The following is a 20,827-nucleotide window of genomic DNA, read 5'->3' as shown; positions in this document are numbered from 1 at the left end:
CACTTCATCTGCTCTTGCCAGGAGACTGAAAAAATAAAAAAGGGTCCCTGTCTTATCGTACCTCTGCATCTCTGTGGTTTGCTGTTAGATGGCAATTAATCATCTGCAGCAGTCTGACAGACGGATCTGAAATTTGCATAATATAATAGCCCCGGCTATTGTCTCTTGGAAGCAGAGAAGGAGACTCCACCGCCATCCCCAGGTAGTCCTTGGCCTCCCATAGGGGCTGAGAGTGTGTGATAAACAGAGAAGTTACAACTGGAATATGAGAATCTGCCCTCCACATCTCAGGAGCTTTGGGGTCTTTGTCTCTGTAACTATAGCAACGTGACATGGTGTTTAGATTTTTTTTTTTTTTATCTTTACTGTAAATTCTGAAAACACCCTCCGTTTTCTGTCAAAACAAGAATGACCTTTCTTTGTCTGCAGGGATTTATGTGTGCTTGTATTTGCTAGCCTCAGTGTATGCATGTCCTTGTTCCGATTGTATTTGGCTTTGCAGTTACCCTGAACCGACTATGAATATTATGGGCTGCATTTTAACACCCACAGCTCTGCTGAACCTCCATTAACCCACACTCAGTGTCTGGTAAGTGAACACATTTTGGCTTTTATTCAGGCCAAACTAGAGAAATAATGAAGGTCTATGGTGATGTTTTATTCATGCAACAGAGATGACACTGTTGTCTTTGGCTGCACATATAATAACAATAATAATAACAATAATAATAAAAGTTTTATTTGCTTTTCAAGGAAGTTTTCTTCCTCACCATGATGTGTCCCAGTATGCACAAACACCGCTCGGCTGTAACCTGCTGTCGGCTGTAAAAAACGGTGGATAAATTGATTCGAGTGTCTCACAACCTCAATGAAACGACTGGTTTTACTGTCACAGTTTGATCCATTCAGTCTGGTAACATTTGGAAAGTCTAGAAGAGCCGCTTGACTAACGGACAGAGCGGGAATGTGGCGGCGACTTGAGATTTAAAAACTGTGTAAAGTGAAATACAGAGAGATTTGATCTGGTGGTGATTAATCAGAGCTGTGTTCTGCACTGCAGGTTTAACACTATGACCACAAACAGCAAACAAACAAACAACGTCATCAATGCAATTTGATATGTCCCGTCTGTTTAACTGCTGAGATGTTTAATTTCAAATATGCGTTTACATTCAGCTTCAGACAGGACAGAAAACATATAGACAAGATATTTAGAAGTTTAATGCAACACTTGATTGTTATTAATAAAGGACCTGTTAATTTTTTATTTTTGGACTCTAATAGAGCAGCTCTGCATGATTCACAGTTCAAAAAACTCCTTATTTATCTTATACTGGCCCTTTATGCAGCAACTCAATAAACAGCTTTATTCAGTGTTTTTACCTGTAATCACCAGGTCCGTTTGTTCTGGAGAGGAGGAGACCTCTGCAGGTAAAAACATCCTGAATGATGAACACTGGAGTAATCCTATCCCGGTGAAGCTGGTTATTTAACGACGAAGACAACAACTCCCATGATCCCTTGCTTCTTCACACCGTGCTGCCTCTGGTTGCCTCCGGGCATGGGCCAAACTGAGGCACTTCCTGGACACACCATATATAGCGCTTGGTGGCGCGCTTAAGAGGGTCAGGTGACCATGGACCATACCATCAACATTGTATGAACTGATATTTTATGATTTATTTTGGTTTGGGGGTATTTGGGCCATCGCTGTACGGAGGGCGATTAGTGCCATTTTTCCTTTAGGCAAAGTATATCATTGATTTTTGAATTTATGTTTGTTGTGTTGTCAAATTTAACTGTAGGAGTCTATAATTTGGTAATTGGTTTGTCTGGGGGAGGGGCTAAGAATATATAAGGGGGAGCTCTGCTCATTTAGGGTTGGTTGGGTTTTTGGTTGTGGCTGAGTAATAACGTGGGTGACAAACTGCCAGTGTGAAACCTGTCGTGTAAATACTTTTTTTTGTTATTAGGGTTTTTTTTCCACTCCTGCACTGTAAATATTTTTGCCACTCTTGTTTGGGGGAACTTGGTGTGAATAAAAAATCACTACGCTGAAGTTTCTCGTCGTCTGAGCCATCATTGAAAGCGAACCCGTGACATATATGTATATATATATATATATATATGTCTGAAAATAAGGAAAAGCATAATGTGGCCCCTTTAAACTCATAAAGCTACATTTTAATCCACAGATCTTTTTTCCAAGATATTTCAAATCAAACTTGTGTTGTAGTAAATAGAGACGTTTGACTGCCAAGCATCTTGTTAAAGTAACCAGTGAGACAACTGCACTCAAGTTTTATCTGCTGCCAAAAAAAATACTTCCCACACACACACACACACACACACACACACACACACACACACACACACACACACACACACAGGTACAGTTGTCAGTCTAGTTGTTTGTAAGATATATTGTAGCCTGAGTCGTGTGTCTCTTTTTTGTACTTTGTTGTTAACTAGTTGATTTCCAGGCTTCTGGCTGACACGTTTCCAAAGATGGAGGATCTTTTGTGGAGGACGGCTCTTGCGTAAGGCAACAGGTTTGTTAAGATTAAGATTGTTTTGTTGAGTTTTTCATATTTACTGTTTATCACATCCCACTCTCCCATTTATTTTTGGTGTTTACTTGCTGTAAGCATTAGAGATGGCAGACTGACAAATCCTCTGTTTCTCCTCAACAAAACGGATCATTTTTTTAAGCTTTTTTTTTTTTTTCCTCTTTTCTCAATAAAGGAGGCAGTGATTGATGAAGCATCATTCCACCTGAAGCAGAGGAGGAGACATTACACTCTCACAACACTTTTTAAAGAAACTCCAAAGCAGATATGTTAGCAGTGTAATGAAGTGATGCCTTTGCAGATGCTTGCAGTACACATGCACATGAAAAACTGTCCTCTGATGAGACTGGTGATGAAGTGGGAGCAAAATGTTGTGTAAATGTTCAGCCCTCTGAGTTACGTGTTGTTGGAGAATAAGTGCAGGATAATTCTAGCACATAAACTAAAAATCCAAAATCACTTCAGCTCCCTTTGCACCGATAATCATCTTTTGTTTCAGTCAAACCAGATGCATGGAGCGCTGCTTGTGTGTAGAGAGGCGTCCCTCTGCTGCTCTTCAGCTCCGGGATCCTGCTAGTTTAGAGTTACTGGAAAGATCTGAAGCTCCAATTATGAATACTTCACGGCTACTTAGTCGTAGTTAAAAACGTGGCTACGCATTTCAGCCATTAAGGCCTTCATCAGGTCGCCTTCAGGCTGCTTCCTGTATATGTACGATCCGTTTGGACATTAATCACATGATTAATAGCGTAGCAGGTAAACTCATCTTTTGTTTCAGCTATTTGTAACACGAAGCAACGTTCTTTCAAATTTCAGGTGGTTTGTCCTCCCAGATGATCAGTCCATGATATCTGTATAATAAACATTGTTTTTCATTTTGTATGCTTTATTTTGAAACAGGAAGTTACCTGTAACATGTCAGGTGACTTATAAACAGGAAGTGAATGAAGGGCGGGGCTCAGAGCTGTTGTTTTTGCCTGCATCTCAAGCCTTTTGATGGCATCGTTGATATGTATTGATTTGTTTCATTGTTATTGATGATCGCAGATGATTGTTTTGTTTATGAAGAAAGTCCATGGAGTCATTATAGTTACTGTTTACTCAGCTAGGACTGTTGTTAAAGTTCATATGAGAGAATAAATACAATAAATATGAATAAATAGTTGATGATATGTTCAAATACATTAAAATACAGGTTTACAGGAACATAATTGATAAATAAGCCATAAATACATAAAAGGTAGCAGTTAAAAAACAAAGCAATTTATTTCATTTAAGAGTCAGTATATTTACGTTGTGTGTATGTGTAAGCATAAAAAGAAAGCGTTTCATTGGTGTGTTTTAGTTTGACTTGTGGACAATGGACGACTGTCTCCAGAGTCAGGAAGGAGTTTGTCTTACTGCCCAGACGGCAACATAACAACAGTCCAGATATTCCTGATCAAACTCCAGTTGACAAACCAAAAAAAAGGTCAGTTTTTGTTAAAATGACCTTTGCATGAATTTATATCAAATACAGAATAAATGATGAGCGCCATCATTTACACAATCCACATGTTGTCATCACATTCTGTCAAATCAACAGGCTATTAAAAACAAAGCACCTGATGCAGTAATTTATAATCATAATCATATTTAACAGCCTTTTCTTTCCCAAACACTGTTCAGCATCATGCTTGATGGGACTGTTAAATGGTAATAACGTATACACATTGTGTTTGGGACTACGTTTGTCACGGGTTCACCGTCACTAACTCTCCTGCCACCTGAGTCTCCTCACCTGAGTCTCCTCACCTGGATCCCATTATGCTCATCAGTCCCTCCTTATATATATATACTGGTCCACATTCACATGCTCCTCGCCAGGTTGTCCAGTGTGTTTGCAAAGTGTTCCAGCATTTCTATATCTACCTGTTCACTTGCCTGTTACCTGACATCCTGCCTGTTTCCTGGTCTTTCCCTCAGAGTTGTCTGCCTGGTTTGTTACCTCTGCTTGTTTTTTTTTTTTTGGACTGATTAAAGAAAGTTGGACTCTGCTCCCATCTCTGATGGAGGTTCTGAGTCGTTACAATCTTATATTTTCTCTGTTTTCTTCCTTAAGTATGGAGGATGTGTTGCACTTTGTTGAAACCACAACAGGATTTAAACTGTGTGTGGACAGAGAAGACAGACAGGAGCGTTCAGCAGTGGAAAAGGAGAAAAGCTGCGTCTCCTGCCGGTGCTCTGATGATGGTCCATACAGGAGAGGCAGCATCACTCAGGAAGGAGTTTTTGACTGGTAAGTTGATCATTTAACTGTTTTATTCTGATATAAAACAAAACAGGGTTTCAGGTAGTGAAAACAGATTCTTTGGAGGAAAACCAGGGTGAAACTCTCAGATACTCTTTGACAGACCTTCATAACTTCAGGTTGGTAACGTACAAGTTCTATAATCTATAATGTTTTAACACCTGTTGTATTCTCTGCTTTATTTCTCCGTCTCTGATGTTGCACTGATGAAATAATATCAAACTGGACAGCACAGAAAGCATCATTCACTGTTGTTTAACATTTTAAATTTTTTCAATTTTTAAAATGTTTACTTTTCAAACCAGTGTTTAATTTTCCTGTGCTTTTCTTCAAAGAGCAGTCGTCTTACATTCTCCAACGAGACTGATTCTGATGCTGCAGCAGCTTCTAAAGGTCATGAACCGTTCGGTCTGGACCAGACGGAGACAAACCCTGAAGCTTGTTGCTCCGTTTGTTCCCGGGAAGAAAAGTGAGCAAAGAATTGATTTTTAAATGCCACTTATTCTCTTCTTACAGACATTCTCCTTCTGTTTTATATTTCTCATATATTTCCTTTAATAAACTGAGTTTGAACACTGAAAAGATATTTGACCAAATCTGTATTCATCCTTTTATAACCTGATGCTGATTTCATAATGATGAACTGAACCACATGTCAGAGATAAAGGGAAATCTAATGGTCATCAGATAGATGTCAGGTACTATATCTACTGTACAGTGTTCATACACACATCACCATTTGAATATTTTACTGATTTGAATGTACCGAGCACATATAAACGTTCTGAGGTAATCCCACATCCTCATCCTCCCTGATGAAGAGACACGTTTCACAACAACATGCAACTTTTCACCATGAACGCAGGAAGATCGTTCAGTTTGTTACCTGATTGTGAGTTCATGTACTCGGACTGTGACTTTTCCAGTGAAGCATCTCAGCACTTTGAGTTTAGATGAATCATGAGTGAAGCAGTCAGATATGGTGATGCTCTACTAGAATTAAATGTTGTTTCTAGATATTTGCAGTTGGAATAATGTTAATGGATGTTTGATGAATTCTGAAATAAAAAAACATAAATAGAATTTGTCTCATGCAGGATCCTTTGCTTTGTTAGTTGGAAAAGCATCAATTTAGTTTTATTTTAATGAAGCCACCGTTATTTTATATCTGTCCACGTTCACTTTGCTGCTGTTGAGTTCTCATCTTTTATTATGTCTGCAGGTATTATTATTATTTATGCATAAAATGTTGCATCTCAATTCAGTGAGAGTGAACAGACATCTGTAGAGAAATTAATCACATTGTATAATTTTTTTTTTTAATGGAGCTACACAGAATCACAACAACTATTGCTCCTGTTAGTAACACTTCCCAAAGGGTTTTATATTAGAGCTACTCCTTTAACTGCCTTTTCTGCTTGTCCGTTAGGAACTTTTATGTCAAAATAACAATCAACCATCATCACCCTCCAGCTGAAGAGTTCTTCTAAAGAGCTGGAGATAAAATATACACGATCGATGATAAAAGAACTAAGCAGCTGATTATGACCTCATGCTAAGGTCAGCTATGTCCCTGTGAGACGCTGAGATCTCCGTACAATATGCATTTTAAGCTCTAATTTGAAATTCAAAACAATCTACATTAAGCTGATAACGTTTACAATAAAAAACAAACTGTTCTTATGATATACATCTAACATGCCTCCTGCTGCCAACATTCTGTATGTAGATAATCACATAAACAGTTTGTGTCAATGTGGACCAAAGGAGAAAGAACACGACCTGGTTCTGTGATCCATGAGAAGATCCCTGCAGCATCAACCCGATGCATGGAGACCATCGTTCTCCACCACTGAACGCAGCCCATTGAAACCAAACGACCTTTGAACCATTAGATAACCAGCGTTTAGTATCTGACTTTTAATAACTGAGATGATGTTGTGGAGCTGTTGGTCAGTCAGCGTGTTGAATGATCCTCTTGCATCCTCCTGTAAATCGCTCTTCTTGAGGCTGGCAGCTGTGTGTCCAGCAAATTCTGTAGTTTTTCTCTTTTATTACAATTTTGGACCAACTTCTGTTTCCTGTTCCATAGTGAGCATAGAGCTGACGTTATGCTGGAGGTTCTGTAGTGCTCAAATCAAACAGAATAAGTTTATGGTGAGTCAGGAACTCCAAATAATCCAGATTCAGCAGTTACTGGTTTACAGTTGATTCTCTCCATCAACTGCTGCCTCATCAGATTAGCAAAGAAGAAGGATTCATAGTTAGTCTTATGTCTCAGGATGAACTACATGTGAGTGATAACAGGGTTTGTGATGTGGAAGCTTGTAATACATTGACCCCTTATAGCATCCTATCCATAGACCATAGGCAATAATATTTAAGCTTTAGAAGGAGATACAGCACAGTATAGTGTACTTCCTCTGTGTATGTGTAGGTCAAATTGAAATTTGAACACCATGTCAATAAAATGGTTCAATCCTGCAAAAATCTGACCATTACTGTCAGCCTCTGACCTAGAGCACATCATTCATGCCTTCATTTTTTCCCGCCTGGATTACTGTAACTCCCTTTTCACTCGCCTTAGCCGAGCTGACCTGTCACGTCTTCAGCTTGTACAAAAATGCAGCAGCGAGGTTATTAACCAGGACCGGCCGCCGATCCCACGTCACTCCTGTTTTAGCCTCACTGCATCGGCTGCCAGTGAAGTTCAGGATTGATTTCAAGATTCTCTTAATCACTTATAAGACCTTACACGGTTTAGCTCCTGCATATATATCCCAGCTACTAAGCCCGTATACTACCACGTACCAAACTACAAACCAAAACCAACCAGACTTTGGAACAATCTCCCCACTTCCATCAGATCAGCTGAATCTGTTGACTGTTTCAAAAAAACACTTTTTAACCTGTGTTAAAAAAGGTGCTATATAAATAAAGTTTTACTTACTTACTTACTTATCAAGTCTATTTATTTCAATTTACAACCGACATATCAGCAAAGGCTTTATACGATATATAGTAGTTACTGCCTTTTTGATATAAATTAGCAAGCAACAGCTAGTTGGCAAGCTAATACTGTACAGACTGACATACAAACAGAATCTTATAAAGGTTCATAAAACGTATATAAGGTATATAACCAAAGCAATAAACTACTTACACAGTTAAAAACACTGAATAAAGCTGTTTCACCTAAAAAATCAGTGTTTCTCCGACGATGTTCGGTGACCACCGGACGTCCGGTACGGGCTGTTAGCCGAGCTGCTGCTAACACTTGTTCGCTTTATTTCTCTCATAACTTTAGATCTCGACGTTTGGTCGGTTTCTCCCGGGAGCTGAATTATCCGCAGAGGTCTCCTCCTCTCCAAAAACAAACGTACACGCAGATTAAAATCATTAAAATACTAATTAAAGCTGTTTCACCTAAAAAACTGTGTTACCTAAGACTTTCTGGAGGGGCTGTTAGCCGAGCTGCTGCTAACGTTTGTCCAGTTTATTTCTCTGATAACTTAAGATCCAGACGTCCAATGACTAAAATCCTTCTTCCGGCTAAAAGATATAGTTAAAAACCACCTAAATTTATCATGAAAATGTGTCTTAAAACTGAATAAAGTCCATTTATAACAGTTTGTGTGGAACAACCACAACGCCGATGTATTATCTTGTATGTGTGTAAGTTACTCTTTGGTAGACGCCATTGTAGCGGACAAACACAGCGCCGCCGTATGCATCTGGTGCGTGTTTACTCTTTGGTAGAGGAGGTATGACACCATCGACAGGCGACCAAATGAAACGGTCCGTTACTTTGATTAAATGACAGATTTCTCTGGGTTTGAAAACTGTTGGAAACATTTGGGATAATGTAAGTACACAACTCAACAACATATAGAACATAGGTCTAGTTGTTTTTAGACATTTTAATGTGGAATAATTACGTATTATACCATTAATATGTTTACAAGAGACATAGATGAAACATAATTTGAATTTTGTAATACCAGCATATGTTTACAGAAAGATGTAAATACTTTTGGGGGATGTGGAGTGTTTGTTTGAGAGTAGAGACATGTATAGAGCTCAACAGGAAGATTCTCTGTGATAAATGTTTACAACCCTTGTCTCCAGTTGGATATAGAGAAGTTAGATGGAATAATGGGTCAAGTGCAGTCCCCCCAGTGGGGTGGGCAGGGAGATTTTAACGCTCATAATCCTTTATGTGTCAGCAAAAGCAAAGATAAGAACGGTGCGTTAATAGAAGATTTTCTGGATAAATACTCACCAGCGATGCTGAATGACAGAAATAGAGAGAGGGAGAAATGGGAGTCTGTCATGCATAGATCTAACGTTAGCATCAGCTGAGTTAGCTAGGTGTTACACCGAGGGGGATGATCATTACCCCCATTTTAAGTTGGTTTGATAGAGTTTTGCAGGTGGAGAAGAAAAACACTTTGAACTGGGATGAGTTTAGAGGAAAAACTCTCAGAAGTCAGTTATAAGTGAGAGTAGTGTAGAAGAGTGGAGTAAGTCCATCTGTTTTGTATTGAGAAGAGCAGCTGAAAAGTCAATTTCAATCAAGCGGAACAGGAAAGAGGAAGATAGTGTCATGGTGGAATAAGGCTTGTAATGAAGCGGTGTGGGCTCATAATAGGGTTGATAGACAGCTTAGAAAGAGTCCAGTTGAGCTGAGTTATTCAATATAGAGAGAGAGATTGTGAGCAGTGGAAGCTAGGAAGGCTATAAAAGGAGCTAAGAAAGAAAAGCTAGGCGAAGGTTTTGTGCTTATTCGTATTTTGATGGAAGGAGATAAATAGTTGTAAGCAACAGGGAGGAAGGCCGAGCTATTAGCGAGGACTTTTCAGAGAGTACGCAGCACTAGTAATGTGGGTAGAGAGGGACGGCTGAGGAGCATGGACATGAACACAAAAAACACTGAAAACAGTGATGGGATCAGCGTATTCTTCTTCATGCATGAGTTGACGCATGCAACGAGGCGAGGAGGGCGTAACACCATCCCTGTTGGGAGAGGCGGCCTGCCTGGGATATGAGGTGTTGAAGCACATGGATGACTTGGCATCGGAGGAGATGTTGGGAACAAGGGATAATCCCGGCTGAGTAGAAGCAAGCAGCGGTCGTTCCAATTTCAAAACCTGAAAAGGAGGTCGACAGTCCCGGATCAAACAGGTAAATTACCTTTAATTACAGCAGTTATTCATAAGATAACAGAGAGAATCGTTACTGGCCGATGATTTTGTGATTCTTTATTTTTCCTGTGTGAGGTTGGACACAGTTATATTGTGTGATTTACTTTTAAAGTGAAGGATCCAGAGGAGTGATCTTTCATCAGTACTAAAGTAATGGAAAATTTATCTGGCCAACGTGCCCATCTGTTACCCGTTGGGCTTCAGATTGCTGTAAATTGGGATTTGAGCATATTTTTATATTTTTAAAAAGCTAAATGCTGCACCTGTGATGGTTTCTGACCATCTTTGTCATTGTTTTGTGTTGTTTATTGATTTCCTACAAATAAATGCACAACATTTGCATAAAGTAAGCATATCTCCCATGTTAAGAAAATTAACTTTACTTTGCAATTAACTATTTAATCAATTGACAGTCCTAATTATAATTGGGCATGAGATAAATTAAAACTGATGCAGCTCATGTTTTGGAGACCTGTGTCTGACAGAGGAGAGAGAGGATTTGATGTGATGGATTTAAGGCTGCTGTTCCCAGTTGATTCTTGTTTTGTATATTTAAATTCCCAAACCAACAAATCAGCAAGAAGATAAAGTCTGATTCTGTGATGGTTTTGTAAAACAACAGGTTTAATCTCTGTTGTCCCTTCCTCGCACGTCGCCTCAGTGTTCAACATGAATACTGAAATGAACTCGCGTATTCCAGAGTGACGGTATCAGTAATCAGAACTGTGAAGTCCCAGTGTGATGTGATGTGATGTGAAACTCAGGGAACAAAACAAAACTGAGCCTAAAAATCAGCTAGAATAGAAGAAGAAGAGTTGTGCAGCTGGCTCATTAACAGTCACAGCTCATTAGGGCCAACTTAATCAAAATTCAGACGACATACTGGGCTTCCGACAAATTACCAATATTGCAACAGCATAATGAGCAAAAACAATTTGAGTTAAAGCAACTTTATAAAAACGAGCTGCAGTTGTGTTTTATGAAACTATAGTGTAGAACTAAAATTTAAAGCTATAATATGTAATTATTCCACATTAAAATGTCTAAAAACAACTAGACCTATGTTATATATGTTGTTGAGTTGTGTACTTACATTATCCCAAATGTTTCCAACAATGTTCAAACCCAGAGAAATCTGTAATTTAATCAAAGTAACGAACCGTTTCATTTGGTCGCCTGTCGATGGCGTCATACCTCCTCTACCAAAGAGTAAACACGCACCAGATGCATACGGCGGCGCTGTGTTTGTCCGCTACAATGGCGTCTACCAAAGAGTAACTTACACACATACAAGATAATACATCGGCGTTGTGGTTGTTCCACACAAACTGTTATAAATGGACTTTTATTCAGTTTTAAGACACATTTTCATGATAAATTTAGGTGGTTTTTAACTATATCTTTTAGCAGGAAGAAGGATTTTAGTCATTGGACGTCTGGATCTTAAGTTATCAGAGAAATAAACTGGACAAACGTTAGCAGCAGCTCGGCTAACAGCCCCTCCAGGAAGTCCGGTGGTCACCAAACATCGTCGGAGAAATATTGATTTTTTTAGGTGAAACAGCTTTATTCAGTGTTTTTACCTGTAATCTCCGGGTCCGTTTGTTCTGGAGAGGAGGAGACCTCTGCAGGTAAAAACATCCTGAATGATGAACACTGGAGTAATCCTATCCTGCTGAAGCTGGTTATTTAACAACGAAGACAACAACTCCCATGATCCCTTGCTACTTCACACCGTCATCACACTCCATCTTTTGTTATTGTCTTGTTTGAGACCCCTAGCGGCTGAAATTACATATTGTGTGTTTAATGTGACGTGATTACGATGCCTGCCCCGTTAGCACAGTTTAGCTAAAGTAGCTAACGTTAGCCCAAGTGTGCAGCACTCGGTGCTCCCAGTAAGCTAGCATTAGCTTTTGTTATTGTTTTGATCGAGACTCCTCGTGGCTGAAATTACATATTGTGCATTTAACTCAATTTTTTTCTTTGAAGGCATCCACAAACCTCTTTAACTCTTGCTCATTTACCACCAAACTGGGCATTCCACTGGAGGATAATAAAACATTAATAGTTTAAATATCATCACCAACCTTTCATTTTTTTTGCCTTTTTGCTTCTTCAGAACACATAGTTGTGGAGGATAGGTGGCTAAACCCCCTCCAATCCCAAGGACCCTCTCAGCAACCTGCACCACTCTTCTTACCATATCTGAATTAGTTTTTCAATGATAAAAGCCAGGAAATTAAACCTACTCTCCACCACTGATTCCTTCTCTCCCCCTCATTTCATCAGCCTCACCATGTTTTCAACCTTTTTTACAGCCTCATTAGATACCCCCTTAAGACACCCCTTTATTTATCTCCCCGCACCCTCACAGCCTGCTTCATATTGCTCACACTCACGACTTCCAGCAGCGTCCCCTTCACCACATTTAAATCACCCTTTTCTTTACATTTAGAAATCTTGCACCCACATTTTTCCACATCTTCTAATTCCTCAGCATGCAGCTCCAGTATGACCCATGCCTCTGACATTTGTAACACCTCAAGGGTCGCTTCCTATGTGGGTGAACTTTAAAGGACAAGCACCCCAGGAACACTTGCACTAACACCACGACCGCTGAGTCACGCTTAGCTCCATCCCCCCCAAAAAACTCTCTCTTTATTCGAGTAGCCTCAGTGACCTTCGCACCATCGATATCCCCCGACCAGTCCCTCCATAGAGAGATTTCAAGCGAAGCCCCATAGATCACCCCTTTCATGCACCCTGGAACAAATCCTTCCACTCGCCTCCAGTGCAACAGCTTTTTTGCCAACTGAGCAGCAGACTTACAAATTACAAGTAGCTTCCCATCTGCCAGAATCCTTGCATTTTAGAACTTCGCTCAGCTCGATCCTATTTGGCCCATAGCAAGCCAAATAGGATTGAATGAACTAAACTCTGACTGCCCTTCCTTTAATTTAAAGATCACCTTAAATTCTTCTGACTGGCTGACATCCATTCTCATTATATTTGCCCTGTTCTCCTTCCTTCTGACTCTTGTGATTTATTAGTTTTATTACTTCTTTCCCTGTTTTTTCTCCCCTTACTACTGTTTAGTGTTCAGAATGTGCTATGTGTCAAGAATAACTCACAACAAGCAGTTCATTTTTTTTTTTTTAAAGGATGGCATTTAGCAGATTTTGAAAAGGAGCTCTTCATATGCAGATGGATGTAGCGAGGTGTGATGTCACTTGTTAGTTTCAGGTTGGCACCATCTTTTCCATTTTGGAGTCAGGACCTTCCAAATAAGGAGTGCGAGGTGTTGCCTTTCACGCTCTGGAAACACAACCCGCTACCTCAGACCCAGCTAACGCTAGCTTACTGGGAGCACCGAGCGCTGCACACTTGGGCTAACGTTAGCTACTTTAGCTAAACTGTGCTAACGGGGCAGGCATCGTAATCACGTCACATTAAACGCACAATATGTAATTTCAGCCGCTAGGGGTCTCAATCAAGACAATAACAAAAGACGGAGTGTGATGACAGTGTGAAGTTGTTGTCTTCGTTGTAAATAACCAGCTTCACCGGGATAGGATTACTCCAGTGTTCATCATTCAGGATGTTTTTACCTGCAGAGGTCTCCTCCTCTCCAGAACAAACGGACCCGAAGATTACAGGTAAAAACACTGAATAAAGCTGTTTCACCTAAAAAATCAGTGTTTCTCCGACGATGCACAGTGACCACCGGACGTCCGGTACGGGCTGTTAGCCGAGCTGCTGCTAACACTTGTTCGCTTTATTTCTCTTATAACTTTAGATCCAGACGTTCGGCCGGTTTCTCCCGGGAGCCGAATTATCCGCAGAGGTCTCCTCCTCTCCAAAAACAAACGTACACGCAGATTAAAATCGTTAAAATACTAATTAAAGCTGTTTCACCTAAAAAAAATCAATATTTCTCTGACAATGTTCGGCAACCACCGGACTTCCTGGAGGGGCTGTTAGCTGAGCTGCTGCTAACGTTTGTCCAGTTTATTTCTCTGATAACTTAAGATCCAGACGTCCAATGACTAAAATCCTTCTTCCGGCTAAAAGATATAGTTAAAAACCACCTAAATTTATCATGAAAATGTGTCTTAAAACTGAATAAAAGTCCATTTATAACAGTTTGTGTGGAACAACCACAACACCGATGTATTATCTTGTATGTGTGTAAGTTACTCTTTGGTAGACGCCATTGTAGCGGACAAACACAGCGCCGCCGTATGCATCTGGTGCGTGTTTACTCTTTGGTAGAGGAGGTATGACGCCATCGACAGGCGACCAAATGAAACGGTCCGTTACTTTGATTAAATGACAGATTTCTCTGGGTTTGAAAACTGTTGGAAACATTTGGGATAATGTAAGTACACAACTCAACAACATATATAACATAGGTCTAGTTGGTTTAGACATTTTAATGTGGAATAATTACAGATTATAGCTTTAAACTTAGTGAAATATCGCGACAATAGTCCGACTCAGTGTGAGTCCCGGAGACGGGGCAGCAGGTAAGCCAACTGTCAATCAACGCTCACATGGCAGACATCAAAGCTACTATAAGTCTTCAAATCTTATTAACGGAGCAAAATTTTCAAAATGACCACCAGCACACTTATTAGACGTCCTGAATTTAGAGACTGAGACCAGAATAGCTCGTTTAAAACAATGATTGACTCAGTATTTCTAGGGAGAAGTTGAGGCTTTTTGAATGGGAGTCAGTTGGAGCAGCTAGCAGCCATCAGTGGTACTCTGAGGTACTTTAGACTGGCGTGCCAGTCTTCTACCAGCCAATTCATGAGGGGAAAATCTGTAATATCACACAGTGGTGGGAAATACAGCCTAATAATTTAGTCTCTGCTATTCTTTGAAATAGCCTGAAGAGATAAGACCTTATAGAAATATTTAACTTGCTGTAATGAAGTTGAGATTAATTATCCAGCCGGAGGGACGTGATTGTGTTCATATAGTCTGCTCTCACTGAGGACGTCATGTTCATATTCTGTATGAATGTGATCAAAGTTCGGTTCATCGCTGCTACAATAAAATATAAAGAATAATAAGCTCATCAAGCTTTCATAATATATCTCTCCTGGCAGCTGCTAACGGGTCAGGACTCCTCTGGAGCTCCTAAATATGAACCCAGATAAGAGTGATTTCCTAAAGTAAGACAGCTGATCAAATGTATTTTACTCCTCATCCTAAAAGTAAAACCACAAATGTGTCTCTTTGAGAATTTTAGGCCAGTAAGAAGTGATTTCCTGCTCTGAGAAGCTTCATAAATACGACCACTGAACATGACTTGAACATGTATACATTAAAAAATAAAATCATGAACCATATCAGTCTGAGTTTAAAGTTTGCTTGTTAGTGTCACATCTACTGTCTTTAATTACAGCCTTCACGCTTCTCGAGTCGCAGCTCCGAAGCACTCGAGGGAGAATCGCATGTGAGAAAACATCAAACCCAACCTCGACTACGGATTGTGACGGGTAGAAAACAAAAAAAACTACAGTCAGTGATCAGGGAATGAAAGTCAGAGTGGAAGCAGTGACACTGTTGGGATGTACATATATATATATATATATATATATATATAATAATTAGAACATGAGAACATAAATGATCTGATTGTGGAACCTTCTAATCAATATGTTGTATATCTATAGGAATAACATGTGCTGTAATGTTAACTTTATTAAAAAACAAGCTTCTATTGAAATTTGAAGAAAAATGGGTTTGAAAATGTTCTGTTGAAGCCAAAATTAAGAACATATATGCATATCAAACTGAATTCTTGGCCCTGAATTATATGTAACATCTCGAGGCCAAAGATCTTTGGTTGCACAGTTGAGAGCTGGTATTCTTCTTCTGGCTGTTGAGGTCGGTCGATTCAAAAATATTCTAGAGGAAAACAGACTTTTTGTGATTTGGGAGAAGTGGAAAGTGTACAAATTATGATGACTTAAGAGAGTTACTGTTTCATGAAATTGCTCGGACTAAACCCTGAAATATTCTGGTGTTCAGATGAGCAAAAACTGGAATGGCTGTTTAATTTTGATGTATTTAAGTTTGCTAACTTTATCTCTCGTTTAATTAGTGTTTACTTAGACTTTTCCAGTAATATATGACAAGCCTCCAACTGTAACTCAGAACGTCTTTACTGTTTAATGATGGTCTCTAGATCTGAAATGATGAAAGATGTTATTTTTACAATATATACGTTGTTGGAATTCATGGTGTCTTGTATGTCCATGTGGGCTGTGCATACAGTTGTATACATGACACAATAAGATAACAGTGAGGGAAAAGGGTATTGATCATATATGGTGATATTTGGGGAACCGTCTGATCTGTGTGCAGCTAAAGACGTGCAAAACAAAAAGTATTTTGTCATTCAGGAGAAATTAAACTGAGTTTTGTTTGATGGAGCCACATATGAACCAATCACAGCCATTCAGGTTTTTATTATATATCACATCCACACGTGTCACAGCTAATTTCCTCTGATGTGTTTCCACTAATTAAAAGGATCACACCATCAGTTTCACCTCTGTATGGCTTCATGTCTGCTGTTACCTTTAAACAAACAGACACACATCCTGCTGCACCAACCGAAAAAAAACGATCACTATGTATATTTTTTGTATTTTAGAGGTAACACCATGTTTGTAGTCTTCCCTGAAGGATTGCCGTCTCCCTTATTTTGGCGGATTTGTTTCATCATGTGGAACTGTCTCTCTCTCTCTGGACTTCCACTCCAGCTCTATTGAAAGACTGTCGGCAGCCTCATTACACCGTCTGGCTCTTTGAAGCAAATGGGATGGGATGGTGGCGGTGGGGGGGAGGTGGTGGTGGTGGGTGGGAGGGTGGGTGGGGGGGGTATTGTGTAGTGCCTATTTTAGGAGGCTGCTTCTCAAACACAAAGTCCATTCTTGAGAAATGTCTGGCGAGTCTTCGGCTGCTGATTATAAAGTTGGAGGTTGTCTGCAAAACGCAGGTGAAAAGAGACACGAAACGCTGCGTCGCATGTTGATGTGCAAGAATATTAACATTTGTACAATTTGATTTTTTACATTTTGCAAACTGGAAAAACATTTTGAACAACCTTTTTTTTTTTAGCCATGCTGAAAAAAACCCAAACATTAAAATTGAATTATATAACAGCTGATATGGAACAAATGAGTTTCCTGTTTAATTCATATTGGAAGATAAATAGGTTTTCTGTTTCCGAAAGTAAAAATCTTATTAATTTTCCTGGTAGAAAACATTACTTTACTCACAGTTTCTACAGTTTGGATAAACATGAAACTTTCCTGGTTGAATAATCAGTAAAAAAATATGAAAAACTATTAAAAAATATTTGGTTCTTCATTAAAAAGTTGAAGGTAGAAGTAAAATTTCAGAGTAGAAGTTAACTACGACTCACCAAAGTGCATTTCAGCAACAAACAACCACGTTTTGTTTACAACTTTCTAAATGAGATCTTTAGAGTTGCAGCAGTGGTGGTCTTCCTCTCTATAACGTAGAGCTGTGGGGGGTTTATAGCATGTTTATGTTCAGCCAATCTTACCTTCAGTTCACTCTTTGTTCTCCCAACTATAAAAACATGGACACTCGAGTCTGTAAACCACATTTGAGGTATTGCAATTTATAAATGACCTGATGTTCTATCAGTGAAACAGTTGGTTTGGTCATAAAAACACAACAATTGCAATTTCCACACTTGTGTTGACCTGCTCTGATGCCTGTTCTCTGTTGTGGGGGGGGGGATGAGTTTATCATGAAGGGTTGGGGCATCTGAAGAGCTTCTCTAAGAGAACTGTCACTTTTCAGTACGTCCGTTTCTTTTAATGATTTGTTTAAAGGTGTAAAATGTCAAAATAGTCATCAACAGTCAAAATACAATATATTAAAAAGAAAAGTTACTGACATGATTTTTCACTTGTTTAAGAGTAAAAATAAAACATTTTTTACTGTGAGTTAATAATTCATGCATGAAAGGGTTAAACAGGATTGTGTGTGACTGGGTTTATATTACACTTCTTGCACGTTTAAAGTGTTCAAACATCTGTTTTGCTTTGCGCACGACGTGATTCTAGCCGAGTAGTGGACGTGTTCCTGGATCAACCAATCACAGCCTTCTGACATCATCATCGTCAGTCTGCTGTGTACCAAACTCAAAACTTCTACCGATATCTGAAACATTTTGAGTAAAATAAAACAATCTCCTGTATTCTCTCTCTTTACAATGCAAATAACTTACTCTCTCACCACACATACACGTTTCTAATTAATGCTGTCCAATTATTAAATAATTGTATTTACATTGTTTATAAGAATCACAGATCTTTGTGTGACTCACAACAGTAAACAAGTCATTATTAAAGGATACGTCTGATGTATTTTTTATTGTTTATTTTTATGTTGTTGTCAGCATGGCCTCTATGATTATTCTTTCTTTTCCTTCTTTTTCTCTTGTTTTTTTTTTTTGCTCTAAACGTTTCTTTGTCTATTTGATGTTATTTTGTTTTATGGGTTTACTTCCTCTACTGCACAATTTAATATAATTTTTGCTGTGAAATATTTTTATTGTAACCTTTGTGCAAATAAAAAAGAAAGGCTGTCAGTGTAGATGATGGATGTTGGTAATAATCTGATCAGCTGGTTAAAGAACATGATGAACACGTATCGATGAGCAAAACCTCCTATCTGTGAAATATTCAGTTTTTAGTGATTTTTCTGTCATTTACATCCTGTTCTGATGCCTGAATGATGTTAAACATGGTCAAAGTAAGTAAGACAAAGCTCAGGTCCATAAACAGCTGCTTGATCTGTAAGGTTGTTGCTAAGGTGTTTCAATGTGTTGGAAACGCGCCCGCAAGGAGGCGAAGGGATCATTTCATTGGTCAACACGACACCTGGCGTCCTATTGGTTGGAGGGTTACTGCACAAACTATCAGAGAGCAGAAATATAAGAGCAGATTTTTGATGAGCAGCCTGAGTGTGAGGAGAAGAGATGAAGCTGAAACAGGAAGTCTGTGACATCAACAATACATCAAAAAACCTCCGATCTGAAAAATGCACTTTTTTAAGAAAACTAAAACAAACTTGTTTTCTTGCAGAATGTTATTTGTTAAGGACACCCAACACATAACACACTGTTTTTGGACTATATTATTATATTATGTGTTATAGATATTAAAGCCTCACAAAGTGCAGACAGGAGCTTTTGCACTTGATGCAAGTTGGAAGAGGTTCTACAAAACGATGCTCTAAATTAAGTCAATAACTAAAATAAAAATAAAGTTAAGTTTGTTTTCAGGTAAAAAGATGTAGTAAATGTAATAGTTACTACATTGTAGAATTCCTTAAATTCAGTGTATTAGCTTCCTCGTTCGCTGGAGATGAATGTTCAGTGATTCGTGCTGCAGCCTCTCTACACATCCAGGGACTCTGTGTTGTGTTTTTGTTTTGTTGTGTGACTTTTCTGTCACAGCGAAGGGCGGGATTATCTTTATTATCTTGATTATCTTGATTATCTTGATTATCTTGCAGACAGACTGAATATGAGCAGCCTTCCTTGTTCTCATCATCCAAAGTGAAATCCACCAATCAGAAGGTTCTGCAGGTAGAAGGTTTTGTGCTTCGGCCATCGATGTACTGATGACAAGCCTGCAGGTGATGCAGCTCTTTTATTATTCTTACTTAACTGTCTTAAAAAAATGTGATGTTTCAATCCTTCATTTTGCAGCCAAAAAAAAAAAAAGATTAAAATCTTGAATCCACCTCAAGCATGAAAAAAATTAAAATTTGATTGATTAGATTTTTCACGGCGAGTCACCAAGATACTAAACTGGTGCAGTCGAGTAAACGACCTCAGTACTTCCAGTTTCCACACTGTACCCACTGTCTGTATATATATATATTTTTTTTTTAAACCAAATTGTAATTTCTATTTTGTCACACTAGTTGAGCTCATACATCCCCTCTCTGGTGCGAGCGCCCCTCGTTGCGAATCACTGCTTTAAAAAAAAAAACACACTGAGAGCTAAAGACTTTAAGCCAAAACATGGGTGTGCGCCCGGAGCAGCTAACAGTCCCAACACATCACTGCTAAAACAAGAAAGATCATTAAGAAAGCAAACCATGCTTGCACTGAAGCCTCAGGAGCGTCTGCCTGCCCATTTGTAGGGATTTTTTTTTTTTTGTCTTTTTTTTAACGGGTTGAACTTTCTCTCTCTCTCTCTCTAGTTTAGCGGTCCAGCTCTCTATTGAAAGAAGTTCAATAATGCCAGCTTACTCTGCCTCATTACACTGTCTGGCTCTTTGAAAGTAAATGAGCAGAGGCTTTATTGTGGAGGGTCTATTTTTAGGAAGCCAGCTCTTTTACTGGTGACAAAGAAGAAGTTCACTTTAACAAGCCACAAACACTGCCGATGTCAAACTGTACTGGTTTTTTTTTTTTACACATTACTGGCTTTTGAAGGAATCGTCAGCACAGGAAGTGTCACGTTTTCTAAATAAATTCACTTATTATTTCCTCAATCGATCTTTTGATCTGTGAAACATCAGACAGTCTAAAAGCCCAAAAATGATCAGTTTAGTGTGATGAATGTGACGACCTCGTCTGTTCGTTATCCCAACTGGGAGCAGCTGGCACCAGTTTTCCCAGTGGATAAAACCTGGCTGCAGCTAACAGGCTGTCTCACTCTCCTCTGACTGCTGGTCTCACCTCCAGTTAC

General features: G+C 39.1%; 1 long non-coding RNA gene across 1 annotated transcript; it reads left to right on the top strand.

The window, feature by feature from the left end:
* Positions 1-2,167: 2,167 nt before the first annotated feature.
* On the top strand, positions 2,168-6,371 carry LOC121889674. The gene is made up of 4 exons (XR_006093598.1): positions 2,168-2,390; positions 2,484-2,552; positions 2,746-4,548; positions 4,672-6,371. It is a non-coding gene; the product is annotated as an uncharacterized LOC121889674 (long non-coding RNA).
* Positions 6,372-20,827: the final 14,456 nt, after the last annotated feature.

Source organism: Thunnus maccoyii, chromosome 3 (assembly GCF_910596095.1).
Source record: "Thunnus maccoyii chromosome 3, fThuMac1.1, whole genome shotgun sequence".
NCBI lineage: Eukaryota > Metazoa > Chordata > Actinopteri > Scombriformes > Scombridae > Thunnus > Thunnus maccoyii.
The sequence above is the reverse complement of the archived record's forward strand: the minus strand, read 5'-3'. Positions and strand labels throughout refer to the sequence as shown.